This window comes from Plecotus auritus (genome assembly GCF_963455305.1).
Source record: "Plecotus auritus genome assembly, chromosome: 5".
NCBI classification, from domain to species: domain Eukaryota; kingdom Metazoa; phylum Chordata; class Mammalia; order Chiroptera; family Vespertilionidae; genus Plecotus; species Plecotus auritus.
In genome coordinates, this window is record NC_137776.1 from 108,948,934 (window position 1) to 108,975,845 (window position 26,912).

The 26,912-nt window shown below is 40.1% G+C and overlaps 1 protein-coding gene across 1 annotated transcript in view; it reads left to right on the forward strand.

The window, feature by feature from the left end:
• Window positions 1-1,900: 1,900 nt before the first annotated feature.
• FANCC (FA complementation group C) overlaps window positions 1,901-26,912 on the forward strand; it is a 320,900-nt gene continuing 295,888 nt past the window's right edge. Inside the window, exon 1 of the mRNA XM_080669394.1 lies at window positions 1,901-1,937. The gene's annotated coding sequence lies outside the window, so the exon portion shown is untranslated. The remainder of the gene's footprint in view (window positions 1,938-26,912) is intronic.

Genomic DNA, 26,912 nt, shown 5'->3' on the forward strand with positions numbered 1-26,912 from the left:
ACATGCCATTTTTCATTTTTACCACATTATTTAAAAGTGATTGGACTTTATACTATGAAAACTTTCTAGAGGCACACATAGTCAACTTCATAAGCCAATTAAAAATAGGATTTGTATCTACGTATTTGTTTCTCAGGAAACTTTTCAAGAATTTTAAAAAGAGATCATCTAATTACTGTTTAAAGTATTAGGATAGCACCATACATATGGATACCAGATGAAATGAATGTCTACAAATCTCCATAAAATTACAGTTGAATACTTATCCTATATGTGCTACCCATTTAGGTCTAAATTAGGTGTAAATATGTTGTCCTTTCATTTACTATAAAGTTGAGTGAGCCTAGCAACACTTTGCTACCCAGTGAATGAAAAAGACATAAAACCCACAAAATGGGAAGACCTCAACTATAACTACACTCCAGCACTAGGAAGAATTTTTTCAGAAAATATGTAAAAGGACCTGAATATCAAAATAGATATTTTCTCTAATGAAACACAGGGTTCAATTCCTTCCTTTGCTGGTAAAGGCAAGACTTAAATATTAAATTGCTCAAATCTATCACCACAAAGACAATGACTTTCTTCTTAGGGCCAAGATGAGTGTTACTCATGCATGTAACTCTCTACACTGGCCCACACTGAACTATGCACAATCAAAAAAGCACAGACGTCTTTAGTTGCCAAGGAATATTTTCAAGAATGAGTTTAATACCTGATTCCTTAATGCAGTTGCAGATCCTGACAATTTTCTCTGGATTGGGATCCTTTTATAATGTCTACCTTGGTAAATTCCCTAATTCCTGAATTCAATTTACTCTTTGGTAAAATAGGTATTCCTTCATTTTAGAAAGCTAGAAGTGTTTGACTTTTTTATTACATGCTTACACTGCCTTGTAGAAAGTTTTTTTGAAAGCACTCCTTAAGTTGTAGATTTATGACTATGAGGCATTGATTTTAAAAAAATTGAAACTGAAGGAAGGTTAGGCTCCTCAAATTACTTTACAATTTCAACATCTAAGAAAAATCTTACGCACTGCTAATTCCTAGAATAAAAAAATTCACCAAGACAAGCTAATACTATTACCATAAATGAATTTTACACAAAATGCTGCTTTCCAGTTAAGTGGTTTAAATTCAGTTTTGAACTGATTTGAACCCGAATCAAACACTGTATGAAACTGATTGGCAGCGGGGAGAGGGGTGTCATTAACTCACGAAGGATTCCTTTTGTGTGTGTGACCACAGCTAGAAACCATATTCTAGGCCTTGTTTGGTGGTGTTATCCCCTTACCACTCAATTTTTCCTTAAAAAAAAAATCCAATTTCCATTTTACCTCCCCGGCATTGTGAAGACAGCGTTGAGAGAATTGGGCAATAACCCGATTAAAGCCCCCCGGGTTTTTCCTCCGGGGGTCACCCACGACTCGACCAGAGAGGAAGCAGAGTTAGACGAAAGCAGCCACAGCTTGCCCACCGCGCTGTCCGGGAGCCCGCCCGCTGGCTCCGCCCCGCCCCCTCGAGTCCGGGATTCGTCGGAATTTTCCCGCGATGCCGCAGGGGGCGGGGGGCCGCTCGCCAGGCCCCAGAGTGCACTGCGGGAGCGCCGGCTCCACTGCTGAGCGACCGCGGGAAAATTCCAAAAAAGTCGAAACAAAACAAAAAAACAGTAGGAGGCGAAGCCAAATTCTCAAGCCACAGAACTCGGGCGGTGGCTTTCTTCCCGCCACGGCCCAAACTGCTGAAGCAGCTCTGGCGCGGACCACCGGGTAAGAGGCCGCAGCACACCGCGAAGGCGGCCGCTTCCTCTGGGGGGTCTGGCCGACACGTCGGCGTGGGGGTGGGACGGAAGACTCGCGAGAACGCCCATCCGCCGCGTTCGGCGCCCGTAGGTGGGAGAGCGGGCTCCCGCCGAGTGCAGGGGGCGAAAAGAGGAGGTGGGTCCGGGCGTGGGGTGGCGCCAGTTCGCGCAGGGGCGGGGCCGGCCAGGGGGCGGGTCCGGCGGTGGGGTCCCCGGGAGAGGTGGCAGATGCGATTTGGTTTTGTAGTTCTTTTTGTTCGTTGACGCAGGCTGCCAGGTCTTCATTGAGGGGCACAGAGGTGAATTTCTTCGCCCCGGATCCGGGGGAGCTGTGACAAGCTCGCCTCTTTTAACCCTGCATCCTCTACAGCTGGCCGCGCTCTCCGCTCCTCCTCGCCGCTCCTTCCTCCTCTCTCCTCCTCCCCTCCGCTCTGGCGCTGGGAGTGGGCGAGGCCCAATGAGAGGAGCCCGGGCGCGTTTGTTACCCCTCTTGCCCACAGGCCTTGCAGCCTGGGAGGAGAGGAGGGTTTTGATGGACTTTCGTCTCCCCACCACTGTCTTTGAACGCCAGGTCAAATCGGGTCCAAAACCCTTAAACTATTTTTTAGGGAGTTGTTGTTTGTTGGCTCGCTTTTTTTTTCTATTTTTTTTTTCTCCATGGTCGTGTTGTGCCTGGAGAGGGGAAAGGATTTGGACTTTTGGAAAATGACAAATTTGGGACCAGAATTTTAAGGAAAGAGGCGGAGGAATTTTCTGGCCAAGATCTGTGTGTGCCTGTGCTTTTTGTCCTAATCTGAAGCTTGGAAATCTCTCGGGCTCCTGGGTTTATTCTAACTTGTGTCCCATTTAATGAATGGATCTTAACTGAGATGTGATTGATTGATTTATCAGAGGAACAGGGCACTTTTGGGCCACCCAACTTAAGCTGTTCATGGATGTCACTCACCTTCAGTGATGTGCAGCTCAGAACATATTCTCATTACTCCCCTCAAGAGGGGAGGGAAGGTTGTTACAAGTGACAGAATTCATACCATGTGTTGGGATGAGTTATTACATGCTTATTTATTACATAAGCTTAGATAGAAAACATGTTCATTGTGACTTTATCCATTAAACTTAAACCAAATTGAGGTTTCAGTCTAATGTACTGTGCCAGATTCACATGGAAATAAGCACATACATACATTACTCATATACAAGAAAGATTGCATCTAAAAAGAATTTGCTTTTCCTAGTTAAATCAAAGGCCTGTTACCCCAGGGCAGTGGTGGGCAAACCGCGGCTCGCGAGCCACATGCGGCTCTTTGGCCCCTTGAGTGTGGCTCTTCTACAAAATACCACGTTCGGGCGTGCACGTACAGTGCGAGTGAAGGAGTACCCTAATTAAGTTAATAACAATGTACCTACCTATATAGTTTAAGTTTAAAAAATTTGGCTCTCAAAAGAAATTTCAATCGTTGTACTGTTGATATTTGGCTCTGTTGACTAATGAGTTTGCCGACCACTGCCCTAGGGTAAAAGTTAGATCCTGCTTTAGAATTTGACTATTTTGCTATACATTTTCATTCATTTTTTTCATTATTCAGTCATATTCCTCTTGATTTCTTGAAAAATAAAGTTCTGGAAAAGACAGGCAAACTCTATATTAGACTTTTTTGTTCTGTTCTTTAATAATAAAAAGCATTAACTTGGTTGGCTGGGTGTGGAAGATGTGTTGCTGCGTGCATGTGAAACTGTGCATGTACATTTTAAAATAAGTGGTGTTTTAAACTAGTTCCATATTTCAGCAAGTAGTTCCAGTAACAATTACACAAATTTTGTATTTATGAAAACCAGCAACAGGGAGGCCAGCCTGGGCAGTAGAAAGTTGGATTGATTAGCTAAGCTGCATAGAGTGCCAGAGAAATCTCACATGTGTGGCAGTTCCAAGTTGGTAGTGGTGAAGCCTCAAATCAGGCTTGAAATCAGCACCAAATGCATTTATAAAATTTTATTTTAGCTGGGTGGGGTATGTATATTCTCTGATCTTGTTTATGGCGCCTGAATGACTGACTTTAAGATGAAAGAACACCTTTGGACAAGTACATTGCGTTTGCAGTGTTTTAATAAAAATGCATAAGTAGAGAAGGAAAAAGTTAATTCATCAGAAAAGTTAGGTAACAATGCAAATCTTTTATTTTCTAAATATCAATCTTTTTTTGAATCAGTTTGGAAGAGACCTTGCAAAGTTACCTGGTTCATTCTCTTAGGTTCTTCATAATCCCTCCCGGGGATATAGAAATCATTTCCCTGTTAACATCTCTAATATAGGAACATCTGTAATCTTCCTGATACCTTTCTCTAGTTATAAGAAGGTACATTTCTAATGGAAATCACCTTTTTGAAACAATATACTCTGATATATAAAGAATTAAGTGTTTTTTAAGTAAATTTAGTAGATTTTTAGAATTGTGCAATGATCACCACTATTCACTTTTAAAACATTTGCATCATCATAACAAGTTTGTGTTTGCAAGTTCATACTGAATCCTGGCTCTGGCTTTCAAGACCTCAGACAACCATTGGTTTGCTTTCTGTCTGTGTAGATAAGCCTTTCTGGACATTTCATATGAATGAATTCATAAAGTAAGTGCTGTCTTATGTTGGGCTTTTTTCACTTAGCATAATGTGTTTGAGATTTATCCATGCTGTAGTATGTGTAAGTAGTTCATTTATTTGCTGAAAAGTATCCTATTGTGTGGACATACCACATCTTGTTTATCCATTCTTCAGTTGATGGACACTTGAGTTGCTTTTACTTTTTGGCTATTATGAATAATGCTGATTTGAGCATTTGTGTGCAAGTCTTTGGGTGGGCATATGTTTTCATTTTTCTTGAATAGATACATGAGTGGAATTGCTGGGTTGTATAGTAAGTTTGTGTTAGCAAATTATCTTCGCTCTTCTTCCCATTTTTATTTTACATACAAATTGTTGGAAGTTAACTTTACAATTTAATCTTTAGGCAGTGAAATATTCAGTGAGATTATCGCCGTACAGTCAGCAATAAATACAGTAACTCTTGGGATTATGCATCCGCTCATTTTGAAAAAAGGGTAAAACCTTGTTTATTTGTAAGAAGGTTAGCTCTATCTTGTAAGGTAGCCAATGGGTCAAAAAGGAAATTACAAAAAAAATTAGAAAATATCTTGAACTGAATGAAAACAAAACCACAACATATTAAAATTTGTGAGATGCTGTTTAAACAGTGCTTAAAAAGAAATTTGTAACTTTAAACAGTTGTATTAGAAAAGAATAAAGGCTGCAAATTAATAACTTAAGCTTCTACCTTAAGAAATGAGAAAAAAGAGCAAACTAAACCCAAAGCAAGAAGAAGGAAAGATATAATAAAGAGTGGAAATCAGTGAAATAGAAAACAGAAAAACAATAAGTAAAATCAATGAAATGAAGAATTGATTCCTAATTTGTAATTAAAATTTTTCCCATAATGGAAAATCCAGGAATAAACTTCAGGGGTGAATTCCATTAAATATTGAAAGAAGAAATAACACTTATCCTTCACAACCACTTTCAGGAAATATCTGAAGGGAACACTTCCCAACTCATTCTAAAATGCCAGTATTACCTAAAACCAAAACCAGACAAAGACATCACAAGAAAATTACCCACCAGTATTTCTCATAAACATAGACACAAATATCCTAAACAATATTACTAAACCAAATTCAGTAACATATAAAAAGAATTACATACCATGACCAAATGGGATTAATCCAGGAATGCAAAGTTTAGTATAACATTCAAAAATCAGTTAATGTAATAAATTATATTAATAGAATAATAAACAAAACCACATCGTCATCTCAATAGATACAGAAGAGCATCTCACAAAATCCAACATTTATTCATGATAAGAACTCCCAACAATCTAGGAACAGAAGGAAAGTTTCTCAACCTGATAAAAGGCATTAATGAAAAATGTATGGCTAACATCATAATGTATATTGGTAAAAGATTAAATGTTTTCCCCCTAAGATTAGGAAAAAGTGAAGAATGTTCACTCCCCTCTCACCCCACCTTTCTTCTATTCAGCAATGTACTGGAGGTGATAGGCAGAAAAAAATAAAGGCATCCAGATACAGAGGGAGAAATAAAACTGTCTGTGTGTCTATATTCACAGATGACATGACAGTTTATGTAGAAAATTCTAAGGAATTCACAAAAAAGCAAAACCTGCATGAAATAAATACAAGGATACAAGATCAGTATACATCAACTGTATTTTTATACTATACTGGCAGTGACCAACCCAAAAATGAAACTTGAAAAAGGTCTATTCACAGTAGCATCAAAAATGAAAATACTTTGGAAAAAGGTTAACAAAAGAAGGGCAAGACTTGCATAGTGAAAATTACAAAACATGGCTGAAAGAAATTAAAGATCTAAATAAACAGACATTCCATGTTCATGTTAAGTTGGCAATTCTCTCCCAAACAGATCTACAGAGTCAATGCAATTTCTATTAAAATCCATCCCAACAGGCTTTTTTTTTGGGGGGGGGGGGGAATGACAAGCAGTTATTAGAATTTATATGGAAATGTCAGGAACCCAGAATAGCCAAAACAATTAGAAAAAGAAAAAGAGCAATGAAATAATTATACTACCAATTTCAAAATTTACTATAAAGCTATCATAATCAAGACAGCATGCTGCTGGTATCACTGAAACAGAAATGAGAGTCTAGAAATAATTTATGGTCAATTGATTTTTGACAAAAGTGCCAAGGCAATTAAATGAAGAAAGGACAGTTTTTTTCAACAAAGAGTTCTGAAATAATTGAGTATCCACATGCAAAATGATGAAGAATTTGGACCCATATCTCATACCATGCTCAGAAGTTAACAGAAATTGATCGTAAATCTAAAGCATGATCCAAGAAAAGAAAAAAAAAAAGATAAATTGGACATCCTCAAAATTAAAAATTTTTTGCTTCAAAAGATAACATAAAAAAAAAGGAAAAGACAAGTAACAGACTGGGAGAAATTATTTGAAAAACATCCTATCTAATAAAAGAGTAATATGCAAATTGACTGTCACTCCAACACACAAGATGGCTGCCCCCATGTGGTTAAAGATGGCCACTCCCATGTGGACACAAGATGGCCTCCACAAGATGGTTGGCAGGGGAGGGCAGTTGTGGGTGATCAGGCCAGCAGGGGAAGGCAGTTGGGAGGGACCAGGCCTGCAAGTGAGGACAGTTAGGGGTGACCAGGCCAGCAGGGGAGGGCAGTTAGGGGCAACCAGGCTGGCAAGGGAGGGAAGTTAGGGGTGACCGGGCTAGCAGGGGAGGGCAGTTGGGAGTGACCGGGCCAGCAGGGGAGGGCAGTTAGGGGCAATCGGGCCGGCAGGGGAGTAACTAGGCATCAATCAGGCTGGCAGGGGAGTGGTTAGGGGGTGATCAGGCTGGCAGGCAGAAGCGGTTAGGGGCAATCAGGCAGGCAGGTAGGCAAGCTGTTGGGAGCCAGCAGTCCTGGATTGTGAGAGGGATGTCCAATTGCCCGTTTAGGCCCGATCCAGTGGGATCGGTCCTAAATGGGTAGTCGGACATCCCTTGAGGGGTCCCAGATTGGAGAGGGTGCAGGCTGGGCTGAGGGACATCCCGTTCCCCCACCCCCCGTGCATGAATTTCATGCACCGGGCCTCTAGTATATCTGATAATGAGCTTGTAACCAGAACATACAAAGAATGCTTAAAACCCAATAATAAAATAAGCAACCCAATAAAAAACGGACAAAAGATTTCAATAGATAATTCAAAGAAGAAGTAGGAATTACTGATAAGACCGTGAAAATATATTCAACATCATTAGCCAATAATTAAATGCAAACTAAAACTACAAGAAGATACTACTTCACACCCACTAGGATGGCTATAAGAAAAGGTACAATTAACCAGTTCAGTTGGTTGGAGCATCCTCCTGTGCACCAAAAGGTTACAGGTTCTATTCCCAGTCAGGGCATTTCCATAGGTTGTGGATTTGATCCATGGAAAGGCAACCAATCAATGTTTCTCTCTCTCTCTTTCTCTGTTTTTCTGTCACTTCCCCTCTCTCTAAAACTAATAAGCATGTCTTTGGGTGAGGATTAAAAACCAAACAAAAAGGAAAAGAAAGCTTTTAAAAAAAAACACAAGTGAAAATGTGGAAAAATTGAAACCTCCTACATTGCTGGTGGGAACATAAAATAGTTTGTCAGTTTATTTTGTTTATTAGATTCCACATATAAGTGAGGGTATGTGATAGTTGTCTTTCTCTGATTGGCTTATTTTGCTTAGCATAATTCTCTGCAGGTCCATCCATGCTGTCACAAAGGGTAAGAGATCCTTCTTTTTTATAGTCGCATATTATTCCATTGTATGAATGTACCATAACTTTTTATCCACACATCTACTGATGGGCAGTTGGGCTGTTTCAAGATCTTAGCTATTGTAAATAATGTTGCTATGAATATAGGGGTGTGTATATTCTTTCTGATTGGTGTTTCAGGATTCTTAGTATATATTCCCAGAAGTGGGATTGCTGGGTCAAAAGCAGCTCCATTTTTTAATTTTTTGAGGAACCTCCATACTGTTTTCCACAGTGATTGTACCAGTTTGCTTTCCCACCAGCAGTGTACTAGGGTTCCATTTTCTCCACATCCTCACCAGCACTTGTTTATTGATGGTAGCCATTCTGGCAGGTGTGAGGTGATACCTCATTGTAATTTTAATTTGCATCTCTGATGATTAGTGACATTGAGCATTTTTTCATATGTCTATTGGCCATCTGTATCTCCTATTTGGAAAAGTGTCTGTTCAGGTCCTTTGCCCATTTTTTAATTGGATTGTTTGTCTTGTGTTGAGTTGTATAAGTTATTTTTAAGTCTTTTATCCATTTTGAGTTTATTCTTGTGTATGGTGTAAATTGGTGGTCTAGTTTCATTGTTTTTCTTGTACCTGTTCAATTTTCCCAACATCATTTATTGAAGAGACTGTCTTTACTGCATTGTATGCTCTTGCCTCCTTTGTCAACTATTAATTGACCATAAAGGTATAGGTTGATATCTAGGGCTATTTTTTTTGTGTTCCATTGGTCTATATGCCAGTACCAGGGTGTTCTGATTACAATGGCCTTGCAGTATAGTTTGATATTCAGTATTGTGATTCCTCCAACTTTGTTCTTCTTTATCAAGATTGCTATGGCTATTTGGGGTGTTTTTGGTTTCATATACATTTTTAGATTATTTTTTCTAGTTCTGTGAAATATGCCATTGGTATTTTAATAGGAACTGTATTGAATCTATAGATTGCTTTAGGTAGTATGAACTTTTTATTTATTTTTTATTTTTATTTTTTTAAAAATATATTTTATTTATTTTTTACAGAGAGGAAGGGAGAGGGATAGAGAGCTAGAAACATCGATGAGAGAGAAACATCAATCAGCTGCCTCCTGCACACCCCCTACTGGGGATGTGCCCACAACCAAGGTACATGCCCCCGACCGGAATCGAACCCGGGACCCCTCAGTCCGCAGGCCGACGCTCTATCCACTGAGCCAAACCGGTTTCGGCGGTAGTATGAACTTTTTAATGATGTTAATTTTTCCAGTCCATGAATATGATATATGCTTTTACTTATTTTTGTCTTCCTTAATTTCTTTCTTCAATGTCATATAGTTCTCTGAATAGAAGTCTTTTATCTCTTTGGTTAAATTTATTCCTAGATACCTTATTATTATTATTCTTTAACTGCAATAGTAAATGGGGTTGCTTTCTTGGTTGCTCTTTCTGGTAGTTCTTTATTGGTATACTAGAGGCCTGGTGCATGAATTTATGCATGGGTGGGGTCCCTCGGCCTGGCCAGCGATCAGAGCCGATTGGGGCCATCTCGCTCAGTCCTGATCGGGGCCGGCAGGCCAGGGGGAGGGACCGTGGGAGGTTGGCTGGCTGCGGGAGGTTGGCTGTGCGAGTGCACTGATCACCAGGGGGCAGCTCCTACATTGAGTGTCTTCCCTCTGGTGGTCAGTGTGCGTCATAGCTACTGGCCGGTTGTCCTGTCGTCCAGTCATAACAATCGCTTGGGCTTTTATATATATACACTAGTGGCCTGGTGCACGAAATTTGTGCACATTAAAAGGGGGACCCAGAGTCAAGTCCCCGCCCACCCACATGCGCCTCAAAATTGTGTGAAACCCAGACCTGGCTGCCCCCGCCCCCATTGGGCTAGATCCAGACCTGGCCAATCCCACCCTTGTCAAGCCCCGCTGGGCAGGGGGCACAGCCTCAGGCCCCCGTCAAGCCCTGCTGGGCGGGGGGCACGGCCTGAGTTCCCCTGACCCAGCACTGGGGGTGCACCTTGAGGTCCCCCGTCAAGCCCTGCTGGGTGGGGAGCACGGCCTGAGGTCCCCTGTCAAGCCCCGCCAGGCAGGGGGGCGCAGCCTCAGGTCCCCTGGCCTGGTGCTGGGGTGGGGGTGTGGCCTGAGGTCCCCTGGCATGGTGCCAGGGTGGGGGGCGCGGCCTGAAGTCCTCTTTCAAGCCCCACCTGGTGGGGGGCACGGCCTGAGGTCCCCCTGCCTGGCGCTGGGGCAGGGGGATCAGCCTGAGGTCCCCTAGCCCAGCACCAGGATGGGAAGCGCACCTGAGGTCCCCCGTCAACCTCCAAAGGGTGGGGAGCATGGCCTCAGGTCCACTGGCCTGGCGCCGGGGCAGGGGGTGAGGCCTGAGGTCCCCTGTCAAGCCCTGCTGGGTGGGGGGCATGGCCTGAGGTCCCCTGTCAAGCCTTACGGGGGCGGGGGAGGGTGTAGCCTCAGGTCCCTGCTGATTGCTCATTAAGACTCCTTAAGGGAACTTGGCCTCAGCTGTGGGTGCAGCCATCTTTGTGACGGAGTGATGGTCAATTAGCATATTCCCTCTTTATTAGATAGGACTAGAGGCCTGATGCATGAAAATTCGTGCAAGAGTAGGCCTTCCTTCCCCCAGCTGCCAGCAGTGGCTTCCCTCCAGCACCCAGGACCCTGGCGGCTTCCCTCTGGCCGCCAGCCAGCTCCGGCCCCGGCTTCATCTGGAAGGATGTCCGGAATGACGTCTGGAAGGATGTCCAGTCTAATTAGCATATTACCCTTTTATTATTCTAGATAGATAAAAATACCATTGATTTCTGGATGTTGATTATGTACCCTGCAACTTTCCTGATTTTATTTATTAGATGTAGTAGTTTTTTGATGGAGTCTTTAGGGTTTTTTATATATAATATCATGTCATCTGCAAATAAGGACAGTTTTACTTCCTCCTTTCCAATTTGGATGCCTTTTATTTCTTCTTGTCTGATTGCTATGGCTAGAACTTATAGTACTATCCTATATAATAAAAGGCTAACATGCAAATCGGCCAAATGACTAGTTGCTATGGTATGCAGACCACCAGGGGGCAGACGCTCAACGCAGGAGCTACCCCTTGGTGGTCAGTACGCTCCCATAGGGGGAGTGCCACTCAGCCAGAAGCCCTGAGCCCAGCTCACGGCTGGCGAGCACAGCGGTGGTGGCAGGAGCCTGTCCCACCTCTGTGGCAGTCGGACATCCCCTAAGGGCTCCTGGACTGCTAGAGGGCTCAGGCCGGGCTGAGGGGCCACCCCACTCCAGTGCAGAGTGGTGAAAGTGGACATCCCTGTTCTGTTCCTGAACTTAATGGAAACACTTTTAATTTTTGACCATTGAGTATGAACTTGGCTGTAGGTTTTTCATATGTAGTCTTTACTATATTGGGTATGATCCCTCTATTCCCACTTCGCTTACAGGTTTTATAATAAACTAGTGGCCCGGTGCACGAAATTTGTGCACGGGGGAGGGAGGTGTCCCTCAGACCAGCCTGCACCCTCTCCAATCTGGGACCCCTCGAGGGATGTCGGACTGCCCATTTAAGCTCAATCCCAGTGGGCAGTCGGACATCCCCCTCACAATCCAGAACTGCTGGCTCCCAACTGCTTGCCTGCCTGCCTTCCTGATTGCCCCTAACCACTTCTGCCTGCCTTCCTGATTGCCCCTAACCGCTTCTGCCTGCCAGCCTGATCACCCCCTAACCCTCCCCTGCCAGCCTGATTGATGCCTAACTGCTCCCCTGCCAGCCTGTTTTCCCCTAACTGCCCTCACCTGCAGGCCTGGTCACCCCTAAATGCCCTCCCTTGCAGGCCTGGTCCCTCCCAACTGCTCTCCCCTGCAGGCCTGGGTCCCTCCCAACTGCCTTTCCCTGCAGGCCTGGTCGCCCCCAACTTCCCTCCTCTGCCAGCTTGGTCACCCCTAACTGCCCTCCTCTGCTGGCCTAATTGCCCCCAACTGCCCTCCCTTGCAGATCTGGTCCCTCCCAACTGCCCTCCCCTGCTGGACATCTTGTGGTGGCCATCTTGTGTCCACATGGGGGCAGGATCTTTGACCACATGGGGGCAGCCATCTTGTGTGTTGGAGTGATGGTCAATCTGCATATTACTCTTTTATTAGATAGGATAGAGGCCTGGTGCACGGGTGGGGGCCAGCTGGTTTGCCCTGAAGGGTGTCCCGGGTCAGGGTGGAGGTTCCCTTGAGGCGTGGGGCGGCCTGGGTGAGGGGCCTGTGGTGGTTTGCAGGCCGGCCACTCCCCCTGGCAACCCAAGCGGAGGCCCTGGTATCTGGGGTTTATTTATCTTCTACAATCGAAACTTTGTAGCCTGGAGCGGAGCCAAGCCTTCTGCTTGCTCCGTGGTGGCAGCCATTTTTTTTGGGATTTATGTATCTTCTATAATTGAAACTTTGTAGCCTTAAGCGGAGGCCTGGGCCGGCCAGGGTGTGCTGAAAGCTTGGCTTCCTCCATCGCCGGGGGCAACCCTAGCCTTCTGCTCTTTCCAGCTCCGTGGCTGCCGCCATTTCTGTTTGGACTTATGTATCTTCTATCATTGAAACTTTGTAGCATTGAGTGGAGGCCTAGGCCGGCAAGGGCAGGCGGAAAGCTTGGCTTCCTCCATCACCGGGGAAACCCAAGCCTCCTTCCTGCTCTCTGTGGCCATAGCCATCTTGGTTGGGTTTATTTGCATATTTGCTCCTGATTGGCTGGTGGGTGTGGCTTGTGGGTGTCACAGAGTGATGGTTAATTTGCATATTACTCTTATTATATAGGATGGGTACTGGATTTTATAGAATATTTGTTCTGCATCTGTTGTTGTGATCATGTGATTTCTATTTTTCATTTTGTTTATGTGATATATAACATTTATTGATTTGTGAATATTGTACCAACCGTGTACCCCCAGAATAAATCCCACTTGGTCATGGTATATGATTTTTTTTTAATACATTTTATTGATTTTTTACAGAGAGGAAGGGAGAGGGATAGAAACTTAGAAACATCGATGAGAGAGAAACAGATCAGCTGCCTCCTATTGGGGATGTGCCCGCAACCAAGGTACATTCCCTTGACCGGAATCAAACCTGGGACCTTTCAGTCCGCAGGCCAACGCTCTATCCACTGAGCCAAACCAGTTAGGAGGGTGTATGATTTTTTTAATGTATTGCTGTATCTGATTTGATAATAATTTGTTGAGTTTTTTAGCATCTGTTGGCTTATAATTTTCTTTTTTGCCGTGGCTTTATCTGGTTTTGGTATTACGATAATGTTGGCCTTGTAAAAAGAGCTTGGAAGTCTTCCCTCCTCTTGTATTTTTTGGAATACAGGCAGTCCTTGGGTTATCTTGGACTTGATGTACATAGTTTCATGGTTACCATCTCCCATTTATTTATTAAAAAAAAAGTTCCGTCATTTCAATGTGTGTACATATGTGCTCTATGTTTTTTTTATTATTTATTTACCACAAGTAAAGGTCAGGAATTGTTATCTTTCTTTTAAATCTTTTTTACTTTTTTCACTTCATTACTGCTGTGTATGTGCTCCATGTGAGTGACATATGTGCTTACGTAGGTGGGTTCCGACTTAGGGCGAAAATTGTGTTACGTTGCGCCGTAGGAATGGATCTCTGATGTAACCCGAGGACCTACTGTAGTTTGAGGAGGATTAGTGCTAGTTCTTCTTTGAATGTTTGATAAAATTCACCTGTGAAGCCATTTGGTCCAGGACTTTTGTTTGCTGGGAGTTTTTTGGTCTTTTTTTTATTACTCTTTCCATTTCATTAGTTGTTATTGGTCTATCCAGGTGTTCTGATTCTTCCTGATTCAGTATTGGAAGATTGTATGTTTCTAGGAATTTGTCCATTTCGCCCAGGTTGTCTATTTTGATGACATATAGTTGTTCGTAATATTTTCTTACATCATTTGTATTTCTGTGTTGTCTGTTGTTGCTTCTTTTTCATTTCTGATTTTATTTATTTGGATCTACTCTCTTTGGTTCTTGATGAGTCTTGTTAAAGGTTCATCAATCTTATTTATCCTTTGAAAGAACCAGCTTTTGGTTTCATTGATCCTTTGCATTTTTTCAAGTTTCTATATCATTTATTTCTGTTCTGATCTTTATTCTTTCCTTCCTTCCACTTACTCGAGGCTTTTCGTGCTGTTCTTTTTCTAGTTCTTTTAGTTGTAGAGTTTGATTGTTTCCTAGAGATTTTTCTTGCTTCTTAGGTAGGCCTATAATGCTATGAACTTCCCTCTTAGGACTGCTTTTACTTTGTCCTGTAGCTTTTGGGTTGTTTGTGTGTTAATTTTCATTTGTTTCCAGGATTTTAAAAAATTTCTTCCTTGATCTCAGTGGTAACCCACTCATAATTTAATATCATGCTATTTAGCCTCCATGTATTTGAATGTTTTTGAGTGTTTTTTAGTGTAGTTGATTTCTAGTTTTATGCCATTGTCATCTGAGAAGATGCTTTATATGATTTCAATCTTCTTGAACTTACAACTTATTTTTGTGTCCTGACATATGGTCTGTCTTTGAGAATGTTCCCTGTGCACTTGAGAAGATTGTATATTTTGCTACTTTTGGATGAAATATTCTATAAATATCAATTAAACCATGTGATCTAGTGTATTATTTAGTTTTTCTGTTTCATTATTGATTTTTGTCTGGAAGATCTATCCATTGATGACAGTGAGGTGTTAAAGTCCCTTACTATGACAGTATTTTGCTGTCAATTTCACCTTTAAAGTTCTCTAAGGTTTTCTTTTTTTTCTCTGATATATTTAGGTGCTCATATATTGGGTGCATATATGTTTATCCTTTTGTTGGATTGATCCCATTAGTATTATATTGTGACTTTCTTTGTCTCTTGTTATTAAATTTGCTTTAAAGTCTATTTTGTCAGATATAAGTATTGCTACTCCAGCATTTTCTTTTGTTTCCATTTGTATAGAAAACTTTTTCCCATCCCTTCAGTTTCATTTTGTGTGTCTTTTGTTCTGAGGTGGGTCTCTCGTAAACATCATATGTATGGGTCATGTTTTCTTATCCATGCAGCTATTGTATGTCTTTTCATTGAAGCATTTAATCTAATTACATTTAAGGTTATTATTGATAGGTACTTATTTATTACCAGTTAAAATATTTTTATTGATTTCAGAGCAGAAGGACGAGAGAGAGAGAGAGAGAGAGAGAGAGAGAGAGAGAGAGAGAGAGAGAGAGAATCATTGATCAGCTGCCTCCTGCACACCCCCTATTGGAGATCGAGCCTGCAACTTGGACATGCCACGAATCGCAGAGCATTGTCTTCTTTCCGAAGCAGTTTGGCCTTGCAGTTGATGTTGATGGTTGACCTGGATCAACTATGATTTTGTGCATTTGGGATTCTCAAAATAAATCCACTTTTCATCGCCAGTCACAATTTGATGCAAAAAAGACTTTCTTTCATGACATTGAAGCAACATTTTACTGAAGACTTATCGATTTTCCATTTGTCTTTCATTCAGTTGATGTGGCACCCATTTTCCTTCCTTTAAAATCTTTCCCATTGCTTGTAAAAGATAGGAAATTGTTTGTTGAGCAATGTTTAATCTTTCTGCAAGTTGTTTTTGAGTTTGACACCCATCTTCATCCAATAATGCTTGTAATTGTTGGTCTTCAAACTTTTTCGGTTGACTTGGACGTTCTTTGTCTTTCACATCGAAACCATCACTTTTAAAGTGCTTAAACCAGCATTCACAAGTATCTTGAGATGGACCATGTTCACCATAAGCTTCCCGAAGTATACGATAACTTTCAGCAGCACTTTTCTTCAAAATAAAGTAATGAGTTACAACTTTCCGCAAATGCTCTTTTTTTGGCACGGAATTTGACATTTTTAAGCGTAAAAATATCTATGATGTTAACACCTTCAGAAAATTTGACATATGAAGTTTGAAGCTTGCTGTCAATACCACAAAATAGCATACATATCAAATCGCATATATATTAACATAAGTATAACTCCATCTATTGAAAAAAAATCCGCATTATTAACCGGTACACCTGGTGTAAGTATTTTATGTAAATTTAATCTATTTTAGCAGGATCTGAGATCTGGAGTTTAGACTCTGGTGACTACCCATGACAGGTGAGAGTGCTGTTTTTCACTCACAGAAAATGATTCAGGGCAGGCGTTATTGAAGAATATGAATTGGGCTCTGTGGTTCCTTACCTGGTCAGGTTTGAAGATACTGAATTGCTAAACTGTTTTGCTTCTGTCATAGGAATTTGGAGGTACTATGTACCTTACTGACTTCCAACATTCTCTTGGGCTGTTTTCTTTGTGGTGGTGTTTATTTAAAGCAGTCACACTATATGTCCCCCTTGCACTAACCCCTAACGCCGTCTCTCTCATTCTGCTTGTACATTCATGTGCTGTTCTCATAGATTTCCTTATCAACTCCTGATTCCTTGACCAATTTTGTTTGGGAATAATTACTTTTCTTCCTTAGGCACTCTTGTTTATACTATTGTTTATGTGTGTATGCCTTATTTACACAACTCTTGGCAAGCTTCTTCAGGATTGTTGACTTTTGTTGGGTGCCTACCCAGCATCCTTTCCTTCTTTCCTTCTTCCTAACAGGGCCTAGATTTTCTTTGAGTAGATACCAAAATTTAGACTTCAGGGAACACTGGTCGACTCTCAGGTTGACTCTTACTGGCTTAAAACAATCTGCCTTAAAATAAGCAATAAAATTTTCATGGTCCACGTCATTGGTTAGGATGGGCATAAGCTTAAGCAAGTCCAGTCTGAATACATGAAGTTTCTTACTTGGGATGCCAGTATATACTCTATTTTGGGTGGTATGGTGTGTAATGTAACTCTTGTAATGACTGAGCTATTTTGCTATTATGAGGAGAGCATGATGGAAAGATGGATCAACTATGAAGTCTGCCTATCTCCAGACCTGCCAGTTTCTTGAAGCAATAAGTTATTTTTATTGTTTGGCCAGATTTGACTAGCGTGGAAGAGACATTTACTGCTTAGCCCTAGCTTTCTGAACTTGGAGTACTCAAACATGACCTTGTCCAACATGGGTTAAGATCATTCCTGAAGATCAGAGTTGGTAATAAAAGACGATTAGAATGTATTTTTGGACATTTCCAATTTCAAACGAGATCTAATTTCTGCTTTGATTTGATGCTGTTTGCTCTGTATTTGTAATGCTAGGCCATGAGAATGAGTGACCCTATATTAGTGGCATAAAAGAATGATTTTTTTTTTTTTATCAAGTAGCATTTTCTGCAATATTTGGCACCCAGAAGAATATCCTTTTTCTGATTCTGACCAGCACCATTAGATTTCTTAGTCATTGCACTAAAAAGATTGGCAAAGCCCAGCTGGTGTAGTTCAGTGGTTGAGCATCAACCCATGTACCAAGAGGTCACTGGTTCGATTCCCAGTCAAGGCACATGCCTGGGTTGTGGGCTCAATCCCCTGTAGGAGGCAGCTGATCAATGTTTCTCGCTCATTGATGTTTCTATCTCTCTACCCTTCTCCCTTCTTCTCTCTAAAATCAATAAAGACATAAAAAGTTGGCAAAGTTAGTGAAAGTATTTTGCTGATAAGCATTTTGATGAATTGGTACTTTTGAAACTAAGTAGCCAGTTATAGCAGTAACAAATAAAAATATTTTTACATGAAATATAATAATTGATATATTTTAAAATTTAGTGATTGTGAGTTAAGTAAGATAAGTGCAATGGAAAATATCTTGCATGTTGATAGTGACATTCTTTGGAGATATGAAAAACTAGAAATTTATTTCATTATTTGAAAGTTTTTGGTATCCTTGTTTAATTTTACAAGTGTGTTCTATACATATCTAATGTATGTCTAACACTGTACTAAATTCTTTTAGTTTTTTTTAAATTTAAATTCTTTATTTTTTATAGTATTACATACTAGTAAGTCTCCTTTTCCCCCCATTTAATTTCTTTTAGTTTTAAAAGAATTGAAGTCTAATTTGTTTAATTTTAAAATAATTCGAGTTTTAAAAGTTACTTATGTTTTCTTGAGACAAAATGGTAAAAATGGGACAAGTTTTACAAAATATTTTTATACTTGATCAAAACCATCCTTGGTTACACTGTTTTGTGGCTACAGTGGCTATGACTGACTATACATTAATCACTTTTAAAAAACATTTTAATTGAGGTATTATTGTTATACAGTGAGCTACATATAGTTTAAAACACATCAAATTGTGCCCTTTAACATTTGAATACACCCTTGTAACCATCACCACAATTAAGGTAATGAACACATATTATCCCCCTAATTTCCTAGTACCCCTTTGTTATCCTCCCTCCTATTCTACTCCACCTTTCCCTCCCATCCCCTTCCCCCCTCCCCTCCCCTCCCCCCATTATCAGGCAGTCACTACCAGTAATCTGCTCTCTGTCATTATAAATTAATTTGCAGTTTTCTAATTTTTTTTGTTTAAAATATTACATATATTAGTACATATATCTCCTTTTTTTCCCCCATTGACCTTACCCCAGCCTCCCCTACCACCTGTAGCATGCCCTCATCCCATCCCCCAGTGTCTTGTGTCCATTGGTGTGCTTATATGCATGCATACAGGTCCTTTGGTTGATCTATTTCCCTCACTCCCCAACACTCCCAGCCTTCCCGCTGTAATTTGACAGTCTGTTCGGTGCTTTACTGCCTCTGTATCTATCTTTTTATTCATTAGGTTATAACGTTCTTTATTTTCCATAAATGAGTGAGATCATGTGGTATTTTTCTTTCATTGCCTGGCTTATTTCACTTAATATATGCTCTCCAGGTCCACCCATGCTGCTGTAAATGGTAAGAATTCCTTCTTTTTTATAGCAACGTAGTATTCTCCATTGTGTAGATGTACCATAGTTTTCTAATCCATTCATCTGCTGATGGGCATTTAGGCTGTTTCCAAATCTTAGCTATGGTGAATTGTGCTGCTATGAACATAGGGATGCATATATCCTTTCTGATTGGTGTTTCTAGTTTCTTGGAATATAATCCTAGAAGTGGGATTACTGGGTCAAATGGGAGATCCATTTTTAGTTTTTTGAGGAAACGCCATGCTGTTCTCCACAGTGACTGTACCAGTCTGCATTCCCACCAGCAGTGCATGAGGGTTCCTTTTTTTTCGCATCCTCGCCAGCACTTGTCGTTTGTTGATTTGTTGATGGTTGCCATTCTGACAGGTGTGAGATTGTACCTCATTGTCGTTCTGATTTGCATCTCTTGGATAATTAGTGACTTTGAGCATGTTTTCATATGTCTCTTGGCCTTCTGTCTTCTTTCAAAAAGATTCTATTTAGGTCCGTTGCCCATTTTTTTTATTAGATCATTTATCTTCCTTTTTATTAAGTTGTATAAGTTCCCTGTAGATGCTGGAGATTAAACCTTTACCAGTGATAACATTTGCCAGTATGTTCTCCCATACAGTGGGCTTTCTTGTTGTTTTGTTGATGGTCTTATTTGCTGTGCAAAAGCTTTTTATTTTGATGTAGTCCTATTTGTTTATTTTCTCTTTAGTTTCCATTGCCCTAGGAGCGGTATTGGTGAAGAAATTGCTTCAGCATATGTCTGAGATTTCTCTGCCTGTGGATTCCTCTAGTATTTTTATGGTTTCCCGTCTTATGTTTAAGTCCTGTATCCATTTTGAGTTAATTTTTGTGTATGGTGGTGGTCTGGTTTCATTTTTTTGCATGTATCTGTCCAATTTTCCCAACACCATTTATTGAAGAGACTATCTTGACTCCATTGTATGTTCATGCCTCCTTTGTCAAATATTAATTGAGCATAGTGGTTTGGGTCAATATCTGGATTCTGTATTATATTCCATTGGTTTATATGTCTGTTCTTGTGCCAGTACCAGGCTGTTTTGAGAACAGTGGCTTTGTAATACAGCTTGAAATCTGGTATTGAGATCCCTCCTACTTTGTTCTTCTTTCTCAGGATTGCTGTGGCTATTCGGGGTCTTTTTTTTATTCCAGATGAATTTTTGGAGAGTTCTTTCTAGGTCTGTGAAATATGCCATTGGTATTTTAATGGGGAGTGCATTGAATCTATAGATTGCTTTGGGTAGTATGGACATTTTAATGATGTTGATTCTACCAATCCATGAACAGGGTATGTTCTTCCATCTGTTTACGTCTTCCTCTTTCTCTTTTTTCAGTGTCCTGTAGTTTTCCGCGTATAGGTCTTTTACCTCCTTGGTTAAGTTTATTCCTATGTATCTTAATTTTTTTGGTGCGATGGTAAATGGGATTGCTTTTTTAGTCTCACTTTCTGTAAGTTCACTATTGGTGTATAGAAATGCCATAGATTACTTGGCATCAATTTTGTATCCTACTACATTGCTGAATTCATTTATTAAGTCTATTAATTTTTTGATGGAGTCTTTCGGGTTTTTTATGTACAATATCATGTCATCTGCAAATAAGGACATTTTTTACTTCTTGTTTTCCAATTTGGATGCCTTTTATTTCTTCTTCTTGTCTAATTGCAATGGCTAATACTTCCAGTACTATGTCGAACAGGAGTGGTGAGAATGGACATCTCTGTCTTGTTCCTGTTCTTAGGGGAAATGGTTTTAGTATGATGTTAGCTGTGGGTTTATCATATATGGCTTTTATTATGTTGAGGTATGATCCTTCTATTCCCACCTTGTTGAGAGTTTTTATCAAGAAAGGGTGTTGGATTTTGTCAAATGATTTTTTGCATCAATTGATATGACTATGTGATTTTTATCTCTCAGTTTGTTTATGTGATGTATCATGTTTATTGATTGGTGGATATTGCACCATCCTTGCATCCCCGGGATAAATCCTACTTGGTCATGGTGTATGATCTTTCTGATGTACTGCTGGATCCGATTTGCTAGAATTTTGTTGAGGATTTTGGCATCTATGTTCATGAGGGATATTGGCCTGTAATTCTCTTTCATTGTGTTGTCTTTATCTGGTTTTGGTATTAGGGTGATGCTGGCTTCATAGAATGAGCGTGGAAGTGTTCCTTCCTCTTGAATTTTTTGGAATAGTCTGAGGAGGATAGGTTTCAGTTCTTCCTTGAATGTTTGGTAAAACTCCCCTGTGAAGCTGTCTGGCCCCGGGCTTTTGTTTGCTGGAAGGTTTTTGATGACTGCTTCAATTTCTTCCATAGTTATTGGCCTATTGAGATGTTTAGATTCTTCCTGATTGAGTTTTGGAAGGTTATATTTCTCTAGGAATATGTCAGTTTCCTGCAGGTTGTCCAGTTTGTTGGAGTAGAGTTGTTCATAGTATTTTTAAACAATCCTTTGTATTTCGGTGGGGTCTGTTGTTATTTCATCTCTTTCATTTCTGATTTTGTTTATTTGGGTCCTCTCTCTTTGCTTCTTGGTGAGCCTGGCTAGAGGTTCATCAATCTTGTTTATCCTTTCCAAGAACCAGCTCTTGCTTTTGTTGATCATTTGTATTGTTTTTTTTCTTCTCAATATTGTTTATCTCCGCTCTTATCTTTATTATTTCCTTCCTTCTGCTTACACTGGGCTTTTCTTGTTGCTCTCTTTCTAACTATTTGAGTTGTAGGGTTAGGTAATTTATTACCATTGTTTCTTGTTTTTTGCAGTAAGCTTGTAGAGCTATGAACTTCCCTCTCAAGACTGCTTTCGCTGTGTCCCATAGATTTTGGATTGTTGTGCTTTCATTCTTATTTGTTGCCATGATGTTTTTTATTTCTTCTTTGATCTCTTTGGTAACCCAGTCATTGTTTAATAGCATGCTGTTTAATCTCTATGTGTTTGATTTTTTAGGGTTGTTTTTATTGTAGTTGATTTCTAGTTTTATGCCACTGTGGTCTGAGAATATGCTTGATATGATTTCTATCTTCTTGAATTTGAAGAGACTTTGCCTATGTCCCAACATATGGTCTATCTTTGAAAATGACCCATGTGCACTTGAGAAGAATGTATATTCTGTGGCTATGGGGTGAAATGTTCTGAAGATGTCAATTAATTCCATCTGGTCTAGTGAGTCATTTAGGATTGATGTTTCTTTGCTGATTTTTTGTTTAGAGGATTTGTCCAATGGTGATAGTGGGGTATTAAAGTCTCCTACTATGATTGTTTTGCTGTCAATCTCTCCCTTGATATCCTCCAGGAGTTATTTTTATGTATTTGTGTGCTCCTGTATTGGGTGCATATATGTGTACCAGAGTTATTTCTTCTTGTTGGATTGCTCCCTTTAGTATTATGAAGTGGCCTTCCTTATCTCTTGAGATCTAATTTGTCAGATAAAAGTATTGCTAACCCAGCTTTTTTTTTCATTTCCATTCGCCTGAAATACCTTTTTCCATCTCTTCACCCTCAGTGTGTGTGCATCTTTTTTTTTTTTTTGAGGTGAGTTTCTTGTAGACAGCAGATATATGGGTCTTGTTTTCTTATCCAATCCGTTACCCTTTGTCTTTTGATTGGGGCATTTAATCCATTTACATTTAAAGTTATTATTGCTAGGTACTTATTTGTTGCCATTTTTATTCTTTACCCCTGTGTTCCTTCTTCACTTCCTATTTCTTTTATTTACAGCAGACCCTTTAGCATTTCTTGCATTGCTGGTTTGGTGGTAATAAATTACCTTAGTCCTTTTTTGTCTGTGAAGCTCCTGATTTCACCTTCAATTTTGATTGATAGCCTTGCAGGGTACAGTATTCTTGGATTCAGACCCTTCCTTTGCATGACTTTGTATATTTCATTCCATTCCCTTCTGGCCTGATGAGTTTCTGTTGAGAAATCAGTCGCTAGTCTGATGGGGGTTCCTTTGTAGGTAACTTTGTGTCTCTCTGGCTGCTTTTAAGATTCTTACTTTGTTGTTGGTGTTTGCCAATTTAATTTAATGTGGCTTGGCTTCAGTCTTTTGGGGTTCATTTTGCTTGGGACTGTGTGAGCTTCTTGGATTTGTCTTGGGTTTTTCTTCCCTATATCAGGGAAGTTTTCTGTCATTATTTCTTCAAACAGGTTTTCTATTCCTTGCTCAGCTTCCTTTCTTTCTGGAATCCCTATTATGCAGATGTTGTTTTGTTTCATGTTGTCCCAAAGTTCCCTTAGGCTCTCCTCCTGCTTTTTAATTTTTTTTTCTAGAAGCTGCTCTATTTGGGTATTTTTTCCTACCTTGACTTCTAGCTCACTGAAGCGGTCCTCTGCTTTTTCTAGTCCACTCTTTATGCTTTCTGCTGAGTTCTTTACAGCAGTGATGTCATTTTTCATTTCTTCTTTGTTCTTCTTCATTTCCTCTTGGTTCTTACACATATTGCCGAATTTGTCTTCCATTCTTTTCAGCCACCTTATGACCATTTCTCTGAATTCTTTCTCTGGCAGGTTGCTTACCTCCAGTTCATTTAGTTCCTTTTCTGGTGATGCCTGCTTTTCTTTCATATGCGGGCTGTTTCTTTGTCTGCCCATGGTCTCTCTTCTCCGGCTGTCTGGTTAAGTATTTCTGTCTCTCCTTATCCCTGGCAAAATCTGACTTTCTGTGGTGGAGTGTAGACTTCCTCTGAATCCCCGTGTTTGCAGCAATTGGGGACTGGTGCTCTGGCGTTCACAGCTGTTTGGTGGGTGCCACATTTGTAGATTTTCAGGCTTCCGATAACATCCACTTTCCCCTTCAAGATGGCATGGTCTGTACGTTGGAACCGGTTGCTCCTGGAGGGAACCCAAAAAGCAGTGGGGGCTGCCCAGTCAGGGGAGCCCCGTCCAGCAGTCCCCCACCGTCTCATGGAGTATAACTGTCCCTCAACTCACCAACAAACACTCCCCGTGTGACCCTCAGCTGTTCTTTCTCTCTGCTCCGGGACAAGGCTCGGGCCATGTCTGTCTATTCCACCGCCATTTTTTCCTCCTCTGCAGTTTTCTAAATTTTATACAAATGGAATCTGACAGTATGTACCCTTTTTTGGGGGTGTATCTTTTTCACTTAATCCAATAATTTTGAGATTGTCCATGTTGTAGCAGGTATTAATAGTTTATTTCATTTTATTGTTCAGTAGCATTTCACAGTTTATCTTTCACCTTCTGATGGGCATTTACAATTTCCAGTTTTTATCTATACAAATAAAACTGTTGTGACTAGGTACAAGTCTTTGTATGGACATGTACTTTCATTTCTCTTGGGTAAAAATCTAGGTGTGGAAAGGCTAGATTGTAGGGTAGGTGAAAGTTTAATTTTTTAGGAAATTGCTAAACTGTTTTGAAAGTGGTAATGCTATTTTGTATATTCACCAGCAGTGTATGAGGGTTTTTTTTTTTTTATTAATTTTTTTTTTATTTTTTACAGAGAAGAAGGGTGAGGGATAGAGAGTTAGAAACATCGATGAGAGGGAGACATCGATCAGCTGCCTCCTGCACACTCCCTACCGGGGATGTGCCCGCAACCTAGTTACATGCCCTTGACTGGAATCGAACCTGGGACTCTTCAGTCTGCAGGCCGACGCTCTATCCACTGAGCCAAACCGGTTAGGGCTGCATGAGGGTTTTGAGTTGCTTTGCATCCTCATCAATATTTGGTATGGTTAGTCTTTAAGTTTAGCCATTCAGTGGAGTGTGTAGTGATATCTCATAGTAGTTTTAAATTGTGTTTCTTTAATGCAAGTCCTTGTCAGGTACATAGTTTGAAAATGTTTTCTTCCAGTCTTGGCTTACCTTTTTATTTTCATAAAGGTATCTTTTAAAGAACAAGGAGTTTTCGTTTTGATGAAGTCATGTTTATTGATTATTTTTCTTTAAAGTTTGTGCCTTTTGTTTATACTCTAATTAAGAAATCTTTCCTAACCTAAGATTTCTAAGATTTCCTCCCATGTTTTCTTTTAGAGATTTTATAATTTTAGCTCTTATATTTTAGTTCTTTGTTCCATTTTGAGTTCATTTTTATGTATTGTATGAGGAAATGATTCACGTTCATTTTTTTTTTTTTTTTTTTTTTTTTTTTACATATAGCTTTCCAGGTGTTCCAGTATTATTTCTTGAAAAGATTAGTCTTTCTCTATTGAATTGCTGTGGAACCTTATAAAAACTATCACACAGTATAGGTGTGGCTGTATTTCTGAACTCTTCTTATATGCTTTGATTACAATAGCCTTTTAATAAAACTTAGAATCAAGTAGTGTAAATTCTTCAACTTCGTTCTTTTCAAAGTTGTTTGGCTATTTTAGGTTAGTCTAAAAAAAGAAACTGTCCTGAGATTTTGATTGGAATTGCATTGAATCTGTAGGTTACATTAGGAGAATTGAGAGGTTAACAATATCGAGTTCTCCAAGTAATTCATTCTTTCATCATTAACTATAATGTTAGCTGTAGGTTTTTGTAGATGTTTTTTATAAAGTTGAGGAAATTTCCCTCAATTCCTAGTTTGATGAGAGTTTTGTGTGTGTGTTTTTAAAAATCATGAATGGGCATTAATTTTTATGACATGATTTTTCCACCTCTATTGAGGTACATCCACATTCTTGGAGATTCTATCCTTATTTAACTTTGACTGCATTTGTGATAATTTTGGGGTTGTTTTCCAGAATTATCATTTGTTTTGGAATCCAAGCCATAGTGTCCATAATGGGGTTCAAGGACATTGCTTTAGCATTTGTCAGCCATCTCTGAGGGACAGTAATCTTAAAACTTTTGCTGCCTAGATTCTGAGTTGGCTGAGGCATCTATATACTTATCTAGGCATATAGTTAATAAATATTGAACACCATACTAGTTTAAGTAAATGCTAGTTGTAGCAAACTCTTAAATATTGGTGGCTTAACATATTGTTAACTTTTGCTGATGTCACAGTCAGCTGTATGTTAGATGTCTCCTTTGTGCAGTTTTCCTTGGTGCAAATTGTTTGCAGTCTCTAGAAACTGGGCTCCTTCCATTTTCTAGCTGCACTGACTCAGAAGCCTTTTTTTTTTTTTTCTCCAGTCCTGTGTATTGGGAGAGAAAGTAGAAGACCGCACAGGATATTTTAAGGGCCAGACCTGGAAGTAGTGTACATCACTCATGCCCTCATTCCTTTGGCCAGAACTTAGTCGTATTGCCAGCCTAACCACCAAGGAGCTGGGAAATCCTCAGGTGTGGAGAGCACTGTTAAACTCTGTCACACACACCTATTATGTCAGGCACAGTGCTAGGTGCTGGGGATATAACAGTGAACAAAACATTCTTGGTTCCTGCTCTGGCTGAGGTTATCTTTCAGAATGACTTGGGGAAGGGGGCTGTCATGCCACCCTTTGGTATTTGGCAAAAGAAGAATTGCTTAGTGTCTTCCATTTGCCATTGGCCAGATAATTTCTCTTGCATGACAAAATTAAGGTAATAATTTTCATAAGAAAACAGCAAACCCCATTCAATACATTAACATGCATCATAGTATAATTGAAGCATTAAAAAAGTCACCAAAGTTCTTTTCAACCTTGTCATGCTATTTATTTATTTATTTATTTATTTATTTAAATTTAATAAATCTTTATTGTTCAGATTATTATAGTTGTTCCTCTTTTTCCCCCATAGCTCCCCTCCACCCAGTTCCCACCCCACTTTCTGCCCTTAACCCTCCCGCACTGTCCTCATCCATAGGTGTACGATTTTTGTCCAGTCTCTTCCCGCACCCCCCATACCCCTTTCCTCCCGAGAATTGTCAGTCCACTCCCTTTCTATGCT